Here is a 24,619-nt window from a genome sequence, read left to right as displayed (position 1 = left end):
TTGCCCATCTAGTCAAACCATTACAAATGACTAAATCGAAAGCCCCACATAGAGTAAGCAATTGTTCACCAAAGAGATTGCAACCCTTGTCCTCTGAAATTCTTTCCCACTGATGATTACTCTCTTCTATAAGCCAAATAGGGTCGCAGTCTTCTTTACAACAAAGAATGCTAGCTTGCTCACTTGCAGTCTTAGCATTGAAATCACCCACTATAAAGACTTCACCTAGCTGAGAATATGCTGCAATATCTGTTTTTAAGAATGCAAAAAGATCTTTGTGATCAAGTCTTTTACTTTTGTAAATTTTTGAACTTGCAACACAAAATAACATATTACAATTCTCATATGATTTCCATTTTTTCATATTTTTAAACTAAATAAATTATTTATTTAAGCCTTCTTTTTCTAACTAAATAAACCATACCTTCTTTTTCTCTCAATATATTGAACCGTTAACAAAGTATGTTGTAAATTTAAAAGTTCTCACAATTGAGTAACACCGCTTGATGTTGTTGTCAAGGTAATTTTCTTTTAGATATTTAATAAAATTTAATTTCAATATTAACAACTTTAAGTTGTCATGGATAAACTTTCCATATATTATTTTCAACGTGAGAGCCGTCTGCTTTCAGCAAAGCTGCACATAAGTGACGTGTCTTTACATGGAGAACCGACTTGACACGTGTCGACATTTGCGACGAAATGTATACTGCTAAGGACGAAGAATAAGGCATCGATTCAATTCGATGAGAAGTACTTTGAAATTGAATTCGAAATTAAAATTCACTAGTTGCTCTGTTGGGTTGGAGGAAGGAACAAACTCTGAACTCTGTCGGCGAAGGGGAAAGACGTACAGACACACCAGGCTCAATTTTTCTGTTCGCAAGGTATCGTTGTGGTGGTAATATTAATTTGCTCTACCTCTGCCCTGGTTTTGAAAGTTCCAGCTACTTCAAGATCAATAAGATCTCATTGTTTGCAACATATACATTTCATTTATCAAAAGAAGATCTGTCATGATCTGAACAATCTGCTAAATACACAAAACACAGGACTGGTTGAGTGCGTACATTTCACTAATACAGAATATAAACCAATATAACCTAACTATATTTGGAGGGAGTACTGATGGACCGACTTAACCTCTTGTGCATTATGTATATAGCAATTGGTAACCGTTTTTCAATGCAGTCTTTGCTTATTTATGCATGAGATTTCAGTGTGGACCTCCCAAGCCATGGTGAGAACATGGTGTTCGTTAAGCATGGTTTTAGAGTCGCATTTAAGCCCGGATATTCACCAGCTTGAAATCAATAAAAGTTACTTTCCTAAGCTCTGCCCTGGGCTGGGTCAAGGGTCTGGTCTGGTGCGAGGGGGTGGGGGCTGGATCTGGTCTGGTTCGATTGTAAATGTAATATACATGAAGCTTGTGTTCACTGAATATAACTTGCTTCCTCGTCCCATCACAATATAACCGAGCTGCATTTTGGAGGGAGTAGTCTTCTATCCATTTTTTCACATTATGTATTCAGCCGCTTGGTATTTTCCTTATTCTTCTCCTTTATGTATAAAATCCCAAGAGACTCTCCGAACCTGGTGATTGGTATAGGACTATTTATGTATAAAATCCCAAGAGACTTTCCGAACCTGGTGATTGGTATAGGATTAGAGTTACATTTAAGCCCTGAGTTACACTAGTTTAAAACCAGCATAGATCCATTTTAACTTGGGAATTATCATGTGCCTAGGGGATCAAGTTTTTTAATCCAATTTAGGTTTTAGTCTAAGGGGACTTTTATCCCTCTTGACAAATGATAGATCTACAGAGATTTGTAGTTAAGATGAATTAAGATATATATATATATATATATATATATATATATTGATTTGGAGTTAAGATAGATTTAAGCTTTGGAGTTAAGATCACATCCCACTTGGCACATGATAGATCCGGAGTTAAGATGGATTTAAGCTCATTATATATATATATACACGGAGTTAAGATAGATTTAAGCTTTGGAGTTAAAATGGATTTAAGCTGATCATATATATACATGTGTGTGTATAATTGATATTAAAACTTTTTATTTAATGTGGAAATTGAGATATTTTATTTATACCCAACAGCTAAATATTTTTATTATTAATATTTTTTTTTGAATGCCACCTCTCAACTCCATATTAAGCATTGAAGGAATTATACATCTCCCTCATATCTAGAAGTAGAAAGCTCCTATTGGTCATATAAGAAGGTTTTTATTTTTAATTAGTATCTATTTATCTATTAGTCTATCTATCTATAAAGTTGATATAAAATTTAAATAAATTTGCTTAAGGTACACATTAGAATATTATAGTGTCAAATCTGGCTAGAGTGATTGGGTTTCAAGGGTTTCCTTCTGTAAGGTGGTGAAGGTTCGAAAATTTTGGTAGTTGGAACTTGGGAGGAGACACCAAAAAAATCTACCATGTTAGGGCTGGTGTGGTCCATGTGGGTGAAGAAAAATATTTCATATATGGCACACATTGGAATATTTTTGTTTTATCAATAAATTTTTTAAATGCCATGTTGTCAACTCTATTTGAGTGTTTTTGTCTCAATAATAACTTTTTTAATCCATGTTTAGGGTTAGTGTGGCCAAGGTTCGGCGATTTTTTTTTTTTTGTTTATTTTTTATATGGCCCACATTAAAATATTTTTAGTTATTAATAATTTTTTAAAATGCCATGTGGTTAACTCCATGTTCGGTGTTTTTGGCGCAACAAGAAAACTTTTAAACCATATTAAGGGTTGTTGCGGTCGAGGTTGGGTGAAAAAGAGATTTTATATATGATCTGCATTGAAATATTTTTTTGTTATTAATAATTTTTTTATAGTGGCAACCACTAGGTTTGACCTTGGGTCTCGCTCATATTACTCCAACAAGTTACCGATTTACCATGGTAAAAATAGTAATTTTGTAAAATGTTATGTGGTCAACTGCATGTTAAGTGTTTTTGGGAATATTATTAGAACCAAACTGGTCATCAAATTGGTTAACCCCAAAATCGGGAATTGGAAAAAGCCAAACCAAACATTTGATTGACCAAAAAATACTTAAATTTTGAAAAAAACATACTGATCCGAAAACTACCATGGATATTCCATTGGACAGTTTGTCACAACAGATTGATGAAATTATACTTAAAATCTGAAATCTACACTATGAGGATTAATATCTTCTTAGATTTATGGATTTGTTAATCACTGTGTTATGCTTATGCATGTAATAGATAAAATATGTAGAAAATAGAGAACAACGAAATAAAACTCACAAACTACAATTGACACAAGATATAACCTTGGAAACCTTTTGGGAAAAACACAAGCTAGAAGGTTAGGCCACTGTGCTCTCTTTCTCTGAATAGAAAATAGATGAAAGTACAAAGAAGTGACACCTGTGGCCCATGGGTTGCTATAATGCACAAATCCTCTATGTTTTCTCTCTTCCTATCCATTCTCGACTACTTAGCTCATCTTTGGAACAAAATGCATTTGAATATAATGTAACCCCTTTTCCTCCTAGTGGCCCAGTAATAACAACCCGATATTCTACTAGTGGTTAAGTTTGACTCTTTCAACTCTTAACTAGAGTTACAATATTGATACTTCTAGAGTCTACTTCATCATCGTCACATGGCTAGCTCTTTTTCCATGAATAATGGGGTTGATGTGGTATCCTATCGAATTTTGGTGGTTAAAATATGAAGGTAACTTCCAAGTGGCATAACTTTTGCATACAGACTTTGATTGATGTCATTCTTGCATTGTTGGAAAGGTATCTGTGTGTACAATAGTGCTAGGGGGTGTTGTGTGTTACCCAATATTTTGTGGTTGATATCCCTAGGAGCAAATTTTTCTAAGATGGTCCTCAACCAGCAGCTGGCAGCCCATTGCAGCCACCAACTAGCTCGTGCCATTTCTCTGCCACTTGAACCAGCCATGTGGTCCCTCACCCATCTGTCATGATCATATGTTTGAAGGTGGGCCTCCCGAACCTAAAGGCATGCCTTGTCATTTGGTAATTGAGTATTGTAGTTTGCTTATCATGGACACTTTTGGGCATGGATTAATGGGGGAATTCGGCAGAAAGAGTGGGCTAGGTTTGTGCTTCTGTCCCCTAGACTCCTTTTGGATGTTACCCTTGGATCTTAGTCTCGTGGGATCTCTTTTACTGACATGGGAAACCTCGATTTTGGTTGAGTGGTCCCGCTCCCTCATCCATATACATTACTCCCTTTCCATTCATTATAGCCCCATTCATTATTCTTCCCACCTAGGTCCACGTAGGGTTGGCCTCCCCTTCCCCTTGCCCACACCTTGGGTTAGGCTTGAAACGATGCCTCGGAGGTTGATGCAGTTGACAAGAAAAGTAAAAGCATAATTGGCCACATTCAACAGGAAAATGTACCACAAAATGCAAAAGATGGTCGAGACAAACACATTTAGCATGCGGGCAAAAGCCAAATGCATGAGCTCTACCCCATACCCATGCCCATCACCCTGGTTCCTTTAGGCCCTAGATGAGCCTCGTTTATCATTCTGAAACCCATGATTGTCCCAACCCCTGGTGGGCAATGAACCGCCCTACTTTAAAATGGGTATCCACTGCTATACCTTACACATCATGCTATTATCCTTTGAGGCCTGAGTTGTTAATAAAAAAAATCATAAAAGGTAAAAGACATATAAAGAAGGGTGGAAAAATCAAGGCCGAGGTATCTCGTGCACCACAACATTCCCATGGATCCCTAGAGGTGTTCAGATATTGCTCGAGTTTCACCTATTGGACGAGGAAGATGCACCTGGTTCAACATGCCCATTCAATCCCACAATTGTACCATGCACTTGGTAGATGACCCATAGCTTGTATGCTGATGTGGCATCACTTACACCATCATATGAGCCCTTGCAGATGGTCTACAGGCATCTTCGATCTATTTGGAGACCCATGAGGTTACTTGTGTGTCCCCACACCCATTGGGAGCACCACAGGTTTATTATTTGGAGAACAAGGGGCCAACCCCTTGTCCACTACTTTTGGGAGTCCTATTCATCATTATGGCACTTATGGACTTCATCAGGCTTCTTAGAAGGCCCAACGACATGTATTATTGATCATTCGACCTCTTGAGAGGCTTATTCTTTTGTTTATGAGCTAGTTTGGTGGGTTTGTCACCAAAAGTTAGTTATTTTGCACATTATTTTATTCTAGGGGCTAATGTAGGCCTAATTAGCTAAATCAAACTCATTAGAAGTGTATAAATACAAGTGATGTGAATTCATTTTAGCATCATCACTTGGATTGGACTTGTATCTCTTTAGAGAACTTCGTTATCCTTCTTGGAGGACGAATTTTTGGAGCATGGAATGAATTTTGATGTTTGGATCATTTTCTCTTGTCTTGGAGCTTCTTGATTGGCAAAGTTTTGATGGTTGGATATACTCTTAATACATGTAAGTGCAATTTAATGCTATTCTTTCTTTCTATTTTGTCACATACATTGTTGCTGGGATTTCGCTATACTAGGGCTAATTTACTGCATCCATTTATGCGAAGTTGTGGAAATTTTGTTTCTAGATAGTGATGCTTCATGTATGGGCCATGTATTATGAATGAATGTTCCTAGAGATGCTTCATCATTGAAATTCATCTTGATAAAGTTTTGATGGTTGGATATACTCTTAATACATGTAAGTGCAATTTAATGCTATTCTTTCTTCTATTTTGTCACATACATTGTTGTTGGGATTTTGCTATACTAGGGCTAATTTACTGCATCAATTTTTGCGAAGTTGTGGAAATTTTGTTTCTAGATAGTAATGCCTCATGTATGGCCATGTATTATGAATGAATGTTCCTAGAGATGCTTCATCATTGAAATTCATCTTGATAAGCTATCTATTTTGCAAAACGAAGTATAAATCTCTTGAAGCTGCATTTGTTGCTACCCTAATGATAAGCGAAGCTGTCTTCGAGGCCTCCTTGACATAGAAAATCCAAAGTCCATAGTCATAATTCTACTTGACTCCAATCTCCCCAAAAGGATTAGGCACTGGTCCTCCATAGGTGATCACCTCAAAGCTTATTTCTTTCACCTTCCCCTCTTTTCTAGGCCTAGCCTACATAGGTCACCTAAGGCATACATTATCTCATAATCTAGCCATCCAAACTTTCGATTTTTGGACCACAATTACGCTAGTGTGTCCTCAAGAAGCCCTCCAAATTTCATGAGATTTCGACAGTGGGATCTTGAGATATCGCAAGCCCTAGCTTGAAGACTGATTCTTGCCCCTTGTTTCCTTAGGCTAGAAACCTCACTGAGATCATTGCATTATCTTTCATTGAAATTTCCTTCTTTCATCCCCTTCTACCCCCTGATTAGGTCAAGTATATCATTGGTTGTTAAACCCTAACCCCTTTACCTAACTCGAGTCCACTTGGTCTTGTGTGGTCCCATAACTTATTTAAGCCAATTTCACAAAGACCACTTGGAAGCGAAGTTTCCACAAGGATTTTAGGAGCTAAGAATCTTCTTGACAAGTCATATACTCAAACACTAGCTCTTAGAATTCCCCTAAGCCCTTCCTAGAGAGTCTTTCATCTTGCTTTCAAGGCAAGCAAGCCATATATTTGAGCCTCTCTTGTGAATATGCTTTTAGGATCACCTCTCATCCTATCATTGATCCATTCAATTTCGTGATCCTTATTATAACGGGTCTCCTCCCATCGATGAAAGGCCGTAAAGAGTAGGGAGCCTTAGCCGAGGTGACAGTGGGTTATTGCTCCATTGTTGCCCTTGACCTAGTGGTATCCCTTCAAGGATCCCCTTTTAGGACCCCTGCTAGTTTGAGCGGTAACTTTGTGCTTAAGCAACAAAATTTTACCCCCAAAAGCACTATTTGATGTGTCAAATTTCTTAGAGAAGCTTTCAGATCCCAATTTGCCAAACTGTGACCCATCGATAAAAATGGTCTTGTGAGTTGATTCCTCCACTTTTTCCACTCTAAAAGTATCAAGATGGATGAAAAATAACATAATGATCCAATTCAAATCACACCTTCTCATTTTGGGAGCCTTGTGGTCCCTAAAAGCTTATTGAATGAGATGAGGAGATTTTTTCTCCACTTTCTCTTGAGTGTACCATTTAGCTTTGCGTGGAAATTGTCCTTTCAACCCAAGATGCAAAGGTCATGCTGCCCCCGTCTTGTAGTTTGGATCTCTTCTACAAAACTATATCCTTTGTCAAATCAACTTGAGCATTTGGTGCCAAATCCTCTACAGAAGGTAGGACTTGTTCCTCTTCTTGATCTAGCATGGAAGGCTCAGAGTTTCAAATTATCTACACTCACCATTGAGTAAATGCACTTGTATGGGGGTACACCGAGTCTATAGACATTTTCTCCCACCTTCTCCAGTATCTCAAGGGACCATATCACAAAGCTTTGATTTTTTACCAGGACCTTGTAACACCTCCTTGTTCAACTATAACAATACTCTACCTCCCATATTGAAGGAATTCTCTGTTGAGTATGTTGTCATTGCTGTAAAAGTAAGTACAGTTGGAGGTCTTTAATGTACAGATGATGATGATGATGATGATGCAGGAGATGATGATGCCCATAGTATGATACAAGTAATGATGATGGTGTGATGCTTGATGATTCCTACAGGATAATGTAGTTTGATGAAACCCTAGCTCTAGGGTTTGGATTCTCTGGTCGTTGAACATAACTCACATTTGTTGGAGTTTTTAAGCAACAGGCGAGTGATTTTGCCTTGGAAACCCTCGTCATTGGATTCTACTCATCATGCTGGTTCTGTTGATGTGTGGAGCTCTTCGTGGCTCCTCATAGTTTGTGAGATATGCCTAGTCAAAATTAGTGATCCCAACTAGTGGTCCAAAACCCCAAGGGTTGCTGAGGTGGCATCACATTGTTGGTTGAATGATGTGGCAGTTTCAACAGTGATGATGTGGCAACACCCTCATCTAATTGGGCTTGTCATTAAAAAAGTGTTCTTCATTTATAAAGGGGATTTTCAAATAATGGCTTAAATTAAGGATGGCTTAATTAATTAAATTAAGGAAGTGAATTTAAATTTGCTTGTGGTCCAAACACTTGGTGGGAGTTTTATTTAAAATTTAAATTTAATCCTCCCTCCAAATTCTTTAATTTGTCTACCTTAATTCAAAGATTTTTAAAAACTATATAAACATACCTTTCTCTCCCTGCAGACCTATGAAGAAGTCTTGTGGCCTTGTAGAATTTCTAGAAGGGTTTTATATTTTTGATATTGGTAAGGGTTTCATGGGGTGTAAATGTTGTCATACAGGGATTCACTGGGGTTTTCGATTAGTTTTGCAGACATGTGATTTTCCCTGTGACATGGATCAACTCGTTGAAAATTTCACTGTCTTTGTGGCCCTGAACCTAAACTGAAGTTCGGTGATCACTTGCTGCAGATGACTTCTAAGCATCCATCTCTGTGGTTTTGGTAACAAAGTTCGGTTGTCCAGTGAAAGAGAACATTATTTAGACCGACAATTCTGAAGTGGTTGGAATTCTCTGGTTGTACGCTGAAGGATTTCTAAATGCAATTGCTTTGATAAAATTTGTTTGGGCATAAGGGTTTACAACCACTCTTGAAACTAGATCTGAGGCACAAAAGCATTCGAGTTCTTGAGGTGCTTTCAAAAGTCTTGCATATACAAAGGTTTGAAAGAGAATTGGATAGGGCTTCACATAGAACATATAATGGTGGCATTGGACTTCAACTATAACAGTGGCACTGCATTGCACTGAAACAGAAGCATCGCATCCATCATTGTGACAAATTGGAAATCTGTTTGTGTCATGTGATAAGAAGTGTAATTATGGAAATCTGAGCATGGAATCTGTGGAACTCACGTTTGGAAGGCAACAAATTGACCTGAAAATTCTGTTGCAAGCGCTGATAAATCTCTGCAATGGTGGTAATAAGGATCAGGCTTAAAATTTGTTATCGCAATGGTTCATGAATGAAACACAAACTTGAAAGTTGTTGTGAGCTCTTTTAGTTGAGCGAGAACGCTGAAAGTTAAAAGACAATAAAAGGGTTGGCTGAATTATGTAGTTGAAATTTGATTGAGCTGAGCGTTGCAAGCCAAAATTTATGCAATTTGCTGAATTGACATCCAAGGCTATCCGTAACCATTCTTGCGCAAAATCTGAGGGACATACATATTTGTGGGCATTGTGGAAAACAATATCCTGATGCACTATTCAATTTAAAATAGATAGATCACATGATTCGTATCATATGACAACGCATTTGCCAAAGTATACATGAAGACTTGTTGAATGTCCTAAGATCCATTCTGTGGATTGACAGGACTATGTGTGTAGCAGTAAAATAACAAAGGAGCAACACTAGTACCCTAATGCAAGAAGACTATCAAGTGATGAAAGAGTCTGTTGATTAGATTATTGGCAATTTGATATCTATGACAATGCCCTTTTGACAGTAACAATACATCCTTAACAATGATTGTATGACTTCTTGACAGTCCAAACTTCTCATGATATTTGACAATGAATGATTTGTTTCTGATAAAGTATGAATGAGCTTGTTGAGGTTATAACATATCAGAACAGGGACATGTGACTATTGATAGACTTGTCTCCAAATTGAACAAGAATCTGACATAAGGTTTTGGCAGTGATCTTGTGACTCTACAGAACTTTTGATGACTGTGACCTTGTTTAATAACAGTAACCTTGTTTATTAACAGTGAACTTGAAGAGCAGTGGTACAACAATGGTCTTGATGATAGCAATGGGGGACAATATATCTCAGTGATGTTTTGAGCATATAACAGTTGGATTAAGGATAATAGCATAAGATTACTCAACAACAATTAAAGAAGTCTTAGCATATTTTTTGTGCAACAGTCTGGTTTTGATTCTAGGATTACAGTACTGTGCGCGGTTGTTATCATTCTACAACAATAAAGGTTATCGCAAAAGTTGATTGACTTTGCATTATGACCTAACTATTCCTTGACTATCTTTTGTTGATGCTACCTTCACAAGAGAATGCAAATATGTTGTCGAGTGTTGGATATGAGCACCTAGGGTTTGGATTGATTGCGTTAGCAACTTGGAGGCATGGCAGTGAACCTATTGCATGATGGTGACACTCTAATATTGATGACAGTTTGCAGACCATGAATCTAGAAGCAACCTTGACTTACATATTGGTATTGAGTAGTTTATGATCTATGATGTTGATTGGTTATAGCAGCAACAGTGGTAACAGGCATACAAAAGGTAGCAATGAAGTAGTATCAGACAGTAAGAGCAGTGAGTGGCAAAAATAGTAGCATGCAACAATGGGTGGAACAATAGCAACAAAGACAGGAGTAGGAAGAGAGGAAGTGTGGACAGAAGCAGTGGTATCAGACAATAGCAGAAGGAGTGGTAGTGGAGTGCAGTAGCAAAAGTAACATCTTATTGTAGTTGGACCATTGTCCTTGGTACAAGAGCCCAAATTCTTTTAGGGAGCATTTTCTTCCTTCCAACCTTGTTGGTCCGTTGGGGAGTCTTGTACTTCCTTCCAAATTTATTTGGTAAGTTTGTATGCACATCATACATAACAAAAATTTGGTTGAGACGAAATTTCTGTGTACTGTTCATTGATGTGATGATGATTCTTATGATTGTTTTATGCTCTAAATAATTAAAGGATTAAACCAATTGTGAAAAAGGGGGAAATACTGATTCACCCCCCTCTTAGTATTTCCAACATGCCAATCATGCATGGCCTTATATTTTTCTTGTGACTTCTGCAGTGTCTCCTGTACTTGGATATGGATTTTCTTGATCTTCTCAACAAATTTAAGTTTCAAATGGGGACTTACCAATAGTATTGTGGATTGCTCTATTATAAGAGTGTTTTATATATACTAGATTTTCATCCCAAGCCTTAAAATGTTTCTAATTATAATCCCTCAAAAGCTGCACCAAAGTCTTGTTGTCTACTTTGGTTTTCCCATCTGTTTGTGGACGGAATGTGGTAGACATCTTCAACTTCATGTCCATCTTCTTCGATAATGTAGTCCAAAATGCACTAAGAAATCTTGTGTCCCTATTTGAAATGATGCTCCTTGGTATCCCAAAGTGCATCCTAACCTACCCAAAGAACAAGTTCACTACTTCTTGTCCGTTGGTCTTTGTATAGGGTGTCAGAACACACCTTGCTGAACCTGTCAATTATCACAAATAGGTGGCCATGACCCTTCTTGGTTGTTGGGCAACCTCCCATGAAGTCCATGGAAATGCTTTCCCAAGGACTAGTGGGTACAAGCAAGGAATGATTAGACCCTGTTTCTTGTTACTAGGCTTGTTGGTACAAAAAAGTACACATCCTTTAATGAACCTAGCTACATGTTTTTGCATTTTGGTCCACTACACACACCTTTGCAAGTTGACCACTGTCTTCCCTACATCAAAGTGCCATGCAATCTTGGAGGTGTGAGCCTCTCTAATCAGTTGCAGTTACTCACCTTTAAGAACACATCTTATCCAGCTTGTAGAGTAACCTATTCTGGGATGGTAGTCAATTGTGTTATCACCATCGTGTACTTGACTCGCTTTACAACTACTAAAACACCTCCTTAAAGTCCTCATCCTCTAAATATGCCTCTCTATACGCATCATGGATGAATGACTCCATGTGCATCAAAGTTCCCAAAGATGTGATTGTTGATGTTGGTGGCCTTGAAAGCATGTCGACAAACTTGTTTATGTTTCCATTCTTGTACTTGATCACTAAATGAAATTGTTGTAGAAACCCCATCTACTTGTAATGCTTAGTTTGCTGTAGCTTACTTTGGGTTTACAGGGACTGTATTGGCTGGTGATATGTGCAAATTATTGTCTCCTTTCCCATCATATAGTATTTCCACCTCATCATTTCTTGCATGAGGGCATAGAACTCCTTATCGCAGGTAGGGTAGTTGAGAACCACCCCATGAAATACTTCAAAATGGTAGCATACAAGCCCTTCCTTGCATCAAGACCGCTCCCATAACATACCCACTCGCATATGTCTCCACTTTGAAGGGCTGTTGCAAGTTCGGTAATGCCAGAACCTATGCTTCATTGATATATTTTTTCTAACTCCTCAAAGGCCCTTTGTTGAACCTTTTCCCATTGACTTGTTGTTACAATATGGAATGGTGCTACTATTGCTAAAAACGAGGCTATGAATTTCCTCATGTATGTGTTGTCCCAACAAAACTCTTGACCTCAGAAACACTAGTAGGCACTGACCACTTCATGATGGCCTCCATCTTGGTAGGATCTATTTATAGCTCTCCACCTATCACATACCCCAGATACACCAAAGGCTATTGTGCAAACTCACACTTCTTGAGATTTGGCAGAATTTAGTGCTTATTTAATATCTCTAGCACTTGCATCAAATGTGAGGTGCTCCTCCTAGGTAACCTTGTATACCGATATTTTATCCAAATAGAAAATAACAAATGAATCTATAAAAGGGCACAATATGTCTTTCATTAACCTCATAAATGTAGCTGGTGCATTGCATAGGCCAAATGGCATGACTAACCATTCATACAAACCTTGACTGGTTTTGAGAACGGTGTTCCAGGTATCAACTTAGGAAGAGTAGTCCATTCATTCTTAGGGTAGCTATTTCTATAGCATGAGGAGTACATTATGCTATAGGCCCCAGTAGCAAGACCAACATCCTAACCAGTAAGAGCAAAGCCTGATGTTCGTGATGATCGATATTCTTCTCTGACTCGAACTTGGTGATATCTAGACTTTAAGTCTAGCTTGGTGAAGTATTTGGATTGCTGCAACTGATTTAGAAGATCATATATCTTGGGTAGGGGTACTTGTTCTTGAGCATAATTTTGTTTAACGCCTTGTAATTGAAGCACATCCAGCAAGTCCCATCCTTCCTCGCACAATGATGATGGGTGACCCACATGGTGAGGTACTTGGTCGAATGACACCTTGCTTTAGTAACTGCTGCAACTGCTTCTTCACCTTACTTGTGTTTATAACCGATTTCTTATACAATCCATTGTTTGGCAATTGGGAGTTCGACAATAGATGAATCTTGTGTCCACTCCCCTCTTGGGTGGTATCCCTTTAGGCTCCTGGAGCACACCTTTGTATCCCTGTAGCAACTCTTCCAGTTGCTATTTCTGTTCGTTAGTACACCCCTCCAAGGATGAATTTGCTTTCACTGACTCTTCTACAGACTGATTTTCTCTTAAAAACAATAAAACATACTTCTTGCTAAAACTGATCAGTTTCTTGGCTTGTTGGCACTTACCAGTGAAATGTTGGACTTGCCCTTGTGGATGTTGATGGTAAAGGATTTTTCATCCTTGATGAGGTGGTATTGGTTGGCTCTTCGCATGAGGAGTACACCCCACATGTACATAGTGTTGGAAATCAAAGTAATTATATTAGGGTTTGATTCTCCTTTCTTGATAATTACTTGTGAGTGTGTTGGATTCTTTTACTTCTTTATTATCTTATCTTTCATCAAGCAATTACCATATTATGTGTGTATGAAGATCACAAAACAAGAGACACAAGATATAGGTAGATGCCAGGGCAAACCCCCCTCGAGGGGAAAACCTAGTCAAGATAATTCCTCCTTTCAATAGTATTCTTTGAGTCTCTTCACCCTAGACCAAGACTGGACTTTCCCTCCACACCAAGTTAGCCTCCCAGATCTTCGACCCCTTCTAGCAACTTCGACTAGGCAACAACTTCCGGCAACAGGTTGCTTTCGACAACAACGAAACTCAGGAGACTTCGATCTCCTAATCCAGACCATGAAACAGAGAGAGAGGCACCAAAATTTCGATTTTTCCTTTCTCCTTAGACTTCCCCAAACTCGCATTCACTTTGGCTTCCCGACAATAGACTTCGCACTCTTTCTCAACTACAAGAGAACTTCACACTTTTTCCCAGCTACAAGATATTTCAAACTTGTGTGAGAGAATGATGGTTCAAATGAATTTGATGTGCTTGTATTTATAGGCTCCATGTAAGGTCTTATAGGGTCCTTAGGCCAACTTGATCTTCTTCTAGGTCGACATGGTGTGGAGGGTACATAAATCATATTTGACTTAATACTTAACCTTTTTACATGATTCAAAAGCCCAAGAAGGTTCTCTTTAAAAGTACAATTACACTATTGACTCAGAATAAATCCTAGAAGTCCTCAATGGGGATTTTGACCTAAAACAAGGTGACCCAAGCATGAAACCCATGCTTTAATAAGTCACAATAAAAATAAGAAAAATTCTTTTCTTTATTCTATTGACAAGTACATTACATGATGATTCAAGCACATTAATGAAAATCGAACATAGTTACATTTTCCAACACTCTCTCTTAACTAGGTAAGTATTCATAATGTACAAATACAATGGAAGATCTCAAACTATATGAACCATGAAGAACTTTTAGGCACTGCAATGCCATGGACTAGATTCTTGACCAGGCAATCTACCCAATCAGTCACTCAATAGTTTAGGCACCACAATGCCACAGACTAGATTCCTGACCAGGGCAACCTATCCAAGTGGGAATAAGGTGGACTCAAGCTTTCAACCCCTCTAGGTACCATCAATCTTACTTGCTAACCAACAACCCAAAGATCCAGGTGTGTATCCAAAAAACAGAGCTCAATAGCCAACACCACCTTTCCAACTTCGGGACCTAGACATCAACACAAAGTGTCGACCATATGTCCTCCCAAGCAATGCTTCACTCACAAAGCCTCAACACCCCTTGATCCAACAGATCAAGGATAACCAATCTCTCCCAATCAAACTGATTGGTAACCAGCATGCTATCAACACCTTCGAGAGATTCACCTGTACAAACACAACCCCAATCAATAATACTTTCATATGTACATAATCAAATACAAACCTCCAGGGTCTTCCAAACAACTTGATATTCTTAACTTTTCATAGTAGGACTATCAACCGAATCTTTGATAGAAGATTCCTCAATCATACATTTTCCTTCCTACTTCATATGCAACAACATATTCTTCAATTGGATCCTGCTTTCCTTCTTTCAGCAGCACCTCAAAATGCATTCTCCAATTTCCTTCTCCTACTCATGGCCTTCACTAAAACTTACGGCTGTTAGTCCTGGTCTAGTGCATGACACATGAAGCAGAGAATCATATTTGTCACTCCCTCTTAAACAGAGAGGATCTAATCATTCCTATACAAGGAATATTCTCAACCATCCTCTTATCCTAGGGAGATTCCTTCCATTCAAGCTCCCTCTTAACCTAGGGAGATTTCATCTAGACTCCCTCTTAACTTAGGGAGTTCTACTTCTTCTTTTTGTCATCGGAGAATTTTTCGTGTCGTCCAACATTTTCATCAGAGTTACTATTATCCTTATCATGCTTATCAACGAGCATCTTCACCAAATTGAAGATTGTGTACCTACACAACTTAGATAGAAAGTACAACCAAATCTATAGAAGCATGAAGTTAGCCATATTAGAATCACAGAAACATTTCAACTTTATACATATTAGATGCCCAGACTTAATTACAAGCAAGAGACATTTACTCTTCAACATCTTGCTATGGACTTTGTCATAAATCGTAGATTACATCATAACAATTTCCATTCCATCTAGGGTTTCAATGTTTCTTCCAAAGGTATGACATGCTACAACATATAGCAAACCCTAGAAACAATTCAGACAAATATAAAGCATCCAACAACCTTTCAAAATTCATATGTTAGACTTCTCACTAGGGTTTCATACAAATCCTAGATTTCATACAAAAGAATCAATCAAAGTCAATCACAGCTTAGTCATTAACATGACCAACTTCCACTAGGGTTAGTTGCAAACCCTAGATTTTCGATCAACCATCAAATCCAACCAAAACTCAGATTTCAACAATCTTACACAAATCTCAAATTATCATATTGTCATCATACATCAGAGATTTTTACTTCGACTAAGGTTCAACTCCAAAACCCTAGAATTCCATTTTCACAATCTCAACAATCATTAAATAAATAGATCTCAGATTGTTATATCACACATACTAGACAATGTAACTACTACTAGGATTTAGCTGCAAACCCTAGATTTCCAAATATCATCATCCTAGAATCTCAGACAAGGACTTCCATTAAATCCTAAGACTTATGACCATCAATAACTAGGTCAACACACATATCTAGGAATTCATAATCATTCATAAGCATATCATATGTCTGACAACATTAATACATTTGACCTAGACCAAGCTAGGGTTTCAACCAAAAGGACATATCTGTATATGCCTAGATTTCATCATCATGCAAATACATTTCATATCATGTGTTAGCTAAATCCAACTTCACCAAAATATCAAATAAGAGTTAGACAAACGAACTTGATTAGACTAGGGTTTGATCAGGCAAACACACCCATATCAGGGAAATCATTTCTAAGACATTATAAGGGTCTTGCTCACTCATTCCACCAAACCCTATCGAGTTAGGGTTTCAATGTAGAAACATAGCAAACCCAACATTACCAAAACTTCAAAGGTTCTGGATTTTAGACCTTATCATTTGACCCTAACAAGTTAGGTTTTCACAATGTCGCTAAGCAGTTTAGGGTTTTAGACATTCACATTAGCATACCCTTCGGTTAGGGTTCGTTGGAAATACTAAGGGGGGGGGTGAATCAATATTTCTTTTCAATTGTTACTTTTACCAGTTAGATCACTTATATTTAGAACACAAAATGAACAATAAGAATAAATGCTTTTATTAATTTCTTCAATAAATCAAGTACAATATATGTAGGGCTCCAACCCTAGATGAAAACACCGATCTTCAATCTCCCAGGCTCCAACCTGTATTTGCCAAGCACCGACTTGGACTTCCAAGGCTCCAACCTTGTTAATTTTGAGGCACCAACCTCAAGGTCTCCAACCCTATATCTAGTTTAGGCTCCGACCTAGTTTCTTGAGGACTCCAATCCTCTAGGGCTTCGACCCTATCTTCCAAGACTCCGATCTTGTTACTTTGAGCCTCTAACCCTATCTCTGGTATAGGCACCAACTTGGTCTTTTTGAGGACACCTATCCTCTAGGTCTCCAATCCACAACTTCAGTTCATCAATATAAGATTACTAGTTCTTCACGGCTCCCAATATCAAGATTACTAGTTCTTCACGGCTCCCAATATCATCTGCAACGAGCCCTACCAATCTCTTCACCTTCATCATTGCCCTCAAATCACATCAATGACAACTTTCTTATGAAGGTGTCTCCACCACTCTTCATGTCACCCAAACACTTTCTCCAAGGTCACCTCATGATGACTTCAACAATGCATATGAGGTCTTCACTAATGTCTCCAAGATCAGCTTCCACAAAGGTCTGTCCACCACAAGTCTGCTTCAAAGCATGCTCCAAAGATACTTCTTTAATTGCCCCTTCAAGAGTCTGCTTTAGGCCTGCTCCTTCAATAGTCAAGAATGTCAGCTACTCCAACAAGCCTACAATGTCTTCAAGATTGCTGTAAGCACTTTCGACAAGCAGCTCAACAATGTCAAGACAACCTTCTAGTTCTGTAATCCAGGCTTCCAAGCTGCTATATTCATATACCACTGAGCTGCCACAGTGATACTCTTTCTGGCTGCTACAATCTGAGCTGCAATGCCTCATATATCTCTGCCATAGTGGTATTTCTGAGCTGCTACAGCTGTCATACTACCTCTGAAGTGCGAGCTGCTGTGTAGGGTCTGAACTATATAGAGGGTGGCTGTCTTCACACAGTACCGGGCTTGTAAATAGGAGCTTCAAACCACAGATGGCTGTCCGTGCTCACACTCCAGCCCTTAATTACTCCATGCCACCACCTGTTCAAGGAGGTTAGGCCTGCGGCCTACAGCAGTCCACAAAACAGCCTCTTGGCCCTGTCAAACAGTCCCAGCTGCTCCCTCTTATGCTGTCACTGTAGTGTGCTCCGAACTGTGCCTTCTACTTTGTGCCTTATTACAGTAATCTGTGCCCCCATGCCTGAGCTGTAATCTGAGCTACTTTCAAGAGGATTGGACCCTTTAATTGCTGCACCAATGTCACTTGCAATAGGACTGCACGAACGTCACTTTTAATAGGACTGCACCAACGTCACTTGCAATAGGATGGCACCAACGTCACTTTTAATAGGACTGCACCAACACCACTATAATTACATTCACAGAATTACCCAAACAGATATTTCGCTATCCTTATCTTCAAGAATACTCCTCGCTGTCCTCTTCTTCGCTGTTACTGTCTACCACCAAATTATGAACTTCAGACCGAAAAATAATGGCTAAAGAATGAGCTTGAATCCCTAATAAATAATGGTTTTCACATAGCAAAATGAAAGGACACATCTAAGGAGGTAGGCGGACTTGTGTCCTTGTGTAAGTCGGCTCAATATCAGAAATATATTTTTAAACTTGAAAATTCGATATCTCACAAACTACTGGGAGTTTCGGGACAAGTAAGGGCTCATTAGAAAGGGAAAAATATACTCTATAAGATGGTATAGTATAATTGTGGAAAGATGCCTCCAAGGTGTCGAAAAATATTTTTCTTTGTGACTGCGCTTGAATTTTTAGTGCAGAAGGTGATTAGGACAGCAAGGGCTTCTTCTTTGTCACCAAGTGTTTTAAGTGAGGTCTCCTCTTGTTATGTCTTTAATCATCATGTCATCAAGTGATCTCCAATTCCTTCATTGTCCATGTCATCAAATGTAATGTCACCATATATGTCATTATGATAGTGTAGTGATATGTCATTAAACATATGCAACATTCATCAATTTGTTAGAGCAAGGAAGATATCATCACAAGGAGAGCTTCTTCATCAAGAGTCACTATGAGCATCAATAAGGACTTCTTCATCAATAATGAGGACATCATCATGATTTCTAGGGCTTCTTCATCAAGAGCAAGGCTACAAGAGGTTATAGTGTCTTCATGGTTAGTTCAAGGACATCTAGGACATTGTGAACAATAGGTATCTACGACAAGACTTCTTCACATCATAATGGCATCATTAATATATTGACATCTTCATTAATGGCATCCTTATCAAACAAGAGGGATTTGTCATCATGAGCAAGGACATCATCATAATATGCATGAGGTTATGATATCACAAGAATATTTTCCATCCCACTAGTACCATATTGACATCAATGACAACCTTGATTAACAGGGTTTTCTAGAACGTGTCTAGGGTTCTACAAAATTAGTTCAGAATATGAGAGGGGGTGGTTAGATTTATCAAGAGATGAATCACCCAAAAACAAGAATCATTATGATTCAATATAGCTAGACATAACAATGTTAGTAATAGTTTGTCAAATGAATAATCCTTTCAATATAAAGAAATCAATGCATTTAAAGCATACCTATGTTCCTTGACCTACCTTGTCCTGAGAGGTTCTCCTTCATACTTCTTGAGAATATAGCAGATGTCTTACAGAACATTTATATATGCTGGACTTCCAAAGATTCAGAGGTGATCCACACTCAGCTTCTTTCTTGTGAATACTTCTTCGAGTGTTGTATTATCAAGACTCTTATGAGGACTCCTATTTTGAATTTATACGGCTGTCATCACTGCTTCTTCCCATAAGAACTTTGGTAGATCTTGATCAAGGAGCATAGTTCGAATGCCTTCTTCACCTATTCTTCCTTTCGGCCAATCCATTTTGTTCGGGATAATAGGGAACAATGAGCTCCTTCTTAATATCAACTTCCTTACAATATGTAATCAATTCCTTAGAAGTGTATTTCCCACCATTGTCAGAACTCAAAGTTTTCAGTTTCTTTTGGTTAGGGTTTTCACTTCAGCCCTAAACTCCTTGAACTTATCAAATACTTCATCTTTGTCTTGAGGAGGTAGAGCCATGTCTTTCTAGAATGGTCATCAATGAATGTTACATAGTAGAGATGACCTCCAAGTGATTTGTCAGACATGGGCCCACACACATCAGAATGGATGAGGTCTAATATCTCTTTAGACCTAGTTTCACGAACTCCAATAACCCTAGCATTATCAATACTAGTCTTTTTCCCAAACCAATACTTTTCCATCAACAAAAACAATTCTTTCCCTTTTATCTTCTAAACAATAAAAAGCAAATTCTTTTTCAAACTTGGAACATATAGAATGCAGCTTCAATCCATTATCCAACTTCAATGATGTTGATCCCAGGCCTCTAACAACATAGTCATCAGTAAGAGAACCTGTAAGAGCAACCAAGAATCCTTGACTCTTGACCTTGTTGAACAAGTAGTAGATGACCTTCTTGATCCAGCTTCCAGTAGTGTTGAAACCCATTCTTATGTAGTTCATCATAGAGGGAGAATCCATGCCAACAAAGTGATCTTCGACTCTTCTTGACCTTAGCTCTGAAACCATGTTGGAAAATCAAAGTAATTATATTAGGGTTTGATTCTCCTTTCTTGATAATTACTTGTGAGTGTGTTGGCTTCTTTTTCTTCTTTATTATCTTATCTTTCATCAATTAAGTACCATATTATGTGTTTTGATTTGGGGTAGAATCGAATGTGCTCTAGCCATGAAAATTGGTGGAGAGGCTAAAGCACATGAGATCTCCAAGACCTCCAAGACCCAGAAATGGTTTGGACAGATTGTACCCGGTTTGGGAGATATTAAAATTATTAATATTTTTGATGGAGTTCCTAAGTCTAAACTTAGGGAAAATAAAATATTAATTGATATTTTAATATAAAATTGGGTTAGAAGGTTCCAAAAGTCATGGATCAAGCCAAATCTAATCTTAGCCATTGATTAGAGATTTAATCTTGGCTGTTGAAGGACCAACAAGAAAAGTATAAGAGGAGGCTTGAGGGTCAGTTGAAGAACACACCAGAGTGATTAGTCATTCATTTTGCTAGAGCGGGTTTGCTAAGCAAAGTTGAATTTAGTGATTAGCAGCGAGGGACAATGAGTACGAGGCAAAGAGGCAGAGACAATACTGGGAGACTAGCGCAGAAGCAAAGGGAGCGAGAGCAGCAACCAATCCAGGCTATGGAGAGCCCAACATAGACAATGCAGAGGGCCAGAGGGACTGCGTCATCCACGCAGGGGCTACTGGAGTGACGCAGAGGGTCCCAGAGGCTGCGCAGTCCCTCAGAGGGCTGATGTAGAGGGTCTTGGGGTTGATGTAGGTTAGTAGGAAGCTGACGCAGAGGCCAGAAGGGCCAGTGCTGAGCTTCAGTTGTGTCGGAGAGGGTTTCGTGGGACAGGTTTTCTGAATACTTGTTTTCGAATATAGAGGTATTGCCGTCATGTATTTTTCTTTGTTGGGTGAGTCGATTAAGCACCCAGTTGTACTCAGATAGACTGCATAATAATATAACCCTCTGAATAGCTGCACTGGTTTTCCTGCATTGGGTTTTTCCGGGGACATTTGTCCAAAAATAACGGTGTCACTTGTGTGCTTGTTTTCTTTCAGTTGATGATATGTAGATGTTGTGACTGTATTGTGTTTATTTTGGTATTTAAATGTATTAAATAACTTGTTCGAATTTAAACAAGTAGAAGAAATAAATCAACATAATACAGATTAATTTTCTAATGGATAGACTAAAAAATTCATCATGGTCTAAGTGCGTGGTTGCAGATCACAGGAAAATTGAAGGCATCAGTTAAGCAGAGCATTTGCAGCAGATTCAGCTGTCCCGAGCGACAGAGTTGATCCTTGCAAAAAGCGACAGAGGAAGGAGTGACGCAGAGGGACTGCGTCATCAGTCTAGGCCAGAGAGAGGGCTAGCACAGAGGCTGAGGAAGGCAGAATCAGGCTCATGTAGAAGCCAGGAGGGTTGACGCAGTTGGCCGAGGGAGCTGATTTACCGGTGTCGGGATTGCGTAGAGCCAAGAGGCTCAATCCTTTAGTTGTTGGGGCATAGGAGGCTGTGGTTAGTTTGTGGAGCAAAGCTGGTGGGGTACTGTTGTTAGAATAGTACCTAACAGGGCAAGACCAAGGTGGAGGGAGTTGCTGCCGAGGTGGATTTCTAGCCAAGGAATCCAGATTAGTGTTGCAATTGCATAAATGATCGGACTGGGGCAACTTGACGTTGGCAGAAGGATTTCCAGAAGGAAATCGGGACTCAGAGGGAGTCGAAAAGAGAACTTTCAGACGGGAAGTAGAGAGACTCAACAGGAGTCAAATCGAGAATTTCTAGACGGGAAGTAGAGAGACTCAGCGGGAGTCGAACCGAGAACTTCCAGGCAGGAAGTGGAGAGACTTGGAGGAGTCGACAGAGAAGAGCAGAGAGATGGCCGTGAATGGGCTCAGAGATCAGGATAGGCTGCACGGAGTGTCCAACTTTGTGGTCTAGAAGGCCAGGATCTTGCCCATTCTAGACAGACATTGCATCAAGGGCTTCACCCTGAGAATGATGGCTATCCTAGTTGACCCGGTAGCAAATGATAGTTACGAGGAGGTAATGGCTAAAGCAAAGTGCATCATCTTTGATGGGGTCAAGGATCATGTGGTACCACATATTGCCGAGAAGGAAAGGAGATGTGGGACACTTTGAAGACATTGTACCAGCATACTTTCGTGTAGAGGAAGATGCTCCTAGAGAATCAGCTAAGGTCATACTAGATGCAGAAGGGAGAGCAGATAGATGTCTTCCTCGGTCGGTTGAAGGAGATTCGTGACCAGCTAACTCCATAGGGGCCAAGCCGGATGAGGAATTAATGGTGAGGACCGCACTTAACGCAGTCTTCGAGGATTGGGAGATATTTGTCCAGAGCATATTGGTTAGGACGAGTCTTCCGGATTGGGAAGAACTGTGGATGACTCTTCGTCAAGAAGAGATCAGACGGCTGACCAAGGTGGGGAGTAGCGACAAAGGGGTCAGGTTGAAGGAGGAGGAGGAGGATGCGGCTTTGGCATCTACGGGAAAGCAGGAGAAGGGGAAGAAGAAGGACCTCTCCAAGGTCAAGTGCTTCCATTGTGGGGAATTGGGTCACTATGTGAACCAGGGTCTGAGGAAGAAGAGTAAGGGAGAGGCTTCTGATTCGAAGGCAACGCTAGCGAGGGCGAAGAAAGAAGTCGAGGAGGATGACGATTGTTCCATGAGTGCTCATGTGCCACTTAAGAAGAAGTGGGGAGACATTGAGCTGTAGTTAGGAGGACTAAGGCGATGAGGGGTAGGATCCTTGAGGTACCCAACCTCTTGGATTATACCTTGCTATGGGAGCCCTGAAGAGGAGTAGCAGGACTGGCGGATGTCGGTAGAGATGGATGCGGATGAAGCGACAAAGAGTGCTACAGTGCAGAATTCCCCGGGCATCGCGAGGCTAGCAGGTTGCAATAGTGCAAGAGGCATGAGAGTGTTGCACCAGTGTAGGATGGCACAGAGAGGTGCGCAACGGTGCGAGATGCAAGGAGTTGTTGCAGTAGAGCAGAGGTCAGTAGAGGGAGCACTTGTGAGTGACAAAGGAAGCTTCAACATCGGGAGTGTTTCTAGCCTGACAGGGATGTCGAAAGTTGGGTGGATTAGTTACTTACTTCTCAGTCACTGAGTTGTAGTGCAGTAGCAGTATGTAGTAGCACGATGCAACATGATGAGAGGGGGATGCAGTGCAAATGCAGTGTTCGGAGTATGGACCAGCAACAACGCGGATGCAGAGGGAGCTGCCGTATGGATGCAACAGTGGTAGTGGCAGGGCCATGGGCAATAGTATAGGATGCAGCAGTGTAGAGGATGTTGGGCAAGGAGGCCTAGCATTAGCACAGGATCGATGCTAGATAATTAGGGTGATACTCAGTGAGGAGTATTACTATAGCACAATCCTCGCTAAGAGGGAGTGTTGATTTGGGGTAGCATCGGATGTGCTCTAGCCATGAAAATTGGTGGAGAGGCTAAAGAACATGAGATCTCCAAGACCCAGAAATGGTTTGGACAGATTGTACCCGATTTGGGAGATATTAAAATAATTAATATTTTTAATGGAGTTTCTAAGTCTAAATTTAGGAAAAATAAAATATTAATGGGTATTAATATAAAACTGGGTTAGAAGGTTCCAAAACTCATGGATCAAGCCAAATCTAATCTTATTCGTTGATTGGAGATTTAATCTCGACCGTTGAAGGACCAACATGAAAAGTAGAAGAGGAGGCTTGAGGGTCAGTTGGAGAACACACCAGAGTGATCAATCATTCATTTTGCTAGAGCGGGGTTGCTAAGCAAAGTTGAATCAGTGATCAACAGCGACAGGCAGTGAGTACGAGGTAGAGAGGTAGAGACAATACTGGGAGACCAGCACAGAAGCAGAGAGAGCGAGAGCAACAGCCAGTCCAAGCTACATAGAGCCCAACAGAGAGCACAAAGGGCCAGAGGGATTGCGTCATCCGCGCAGAGGCTACTGGAGTGACGCAGAGGGTCCCAGAGGTTGCGTAATGCCTTAGAGGGCTGACGCAGAGGGTCCTGGGGCTGACACAGAGGCCAGAAGGGCTAGC

At 39.7% G+C, this 24,619-nt stretch overlaps 1 protein-coding gene across 4 annotated transcripts in view; it reads left to right on the top strand.

The window, feature by feature from the left end:
- The first annotated feature begins 637 nt into the window (after window positions 1–637).
- LOC149182172 (Cystathionine beta-synthase (CBS) protein) overlaps window positions 638–24,619 on the top strand; it is a 209,072-nt gene continuing 185,090 nt past the window's right edge. For 2 of the 4 annotated variants that reach the window (XM_089416782.1, XM_089416781.1), the window contains exon 1: window positions 638–887. The gene's annotated coding sequence lies outside the window, so the exon portion shown is untranslated. Of the gene's footprint in view, window positions 902–24,619 lie in introns of all 4 variants that reach the window. The other 2 variants (XM_089416780.1, XM_089416779.1) reach the window with 2 other exon arrangements.

Source organism: Pinus tabuliformis, chromosome 3_2, assembly GCF_031772625.1.
Source record: "Pinus tabuliformis cultivar Carrire ecotype Pingquan chromosome 3_2, CPIR1, whole genome shotgun sequence".
NCBI classification, from domain to species: Eukaryota; Viridiplantae; Streptophyta; class Pinopsida; order Pinales; family Pinaceae; genus Pinus; species Pinus tabuliformis.
The sequence above is the reverse complement of the archived record's forward strand: the minus strand, read 5'-3'. Positions and strand labels throughout refer to the sequence as shown.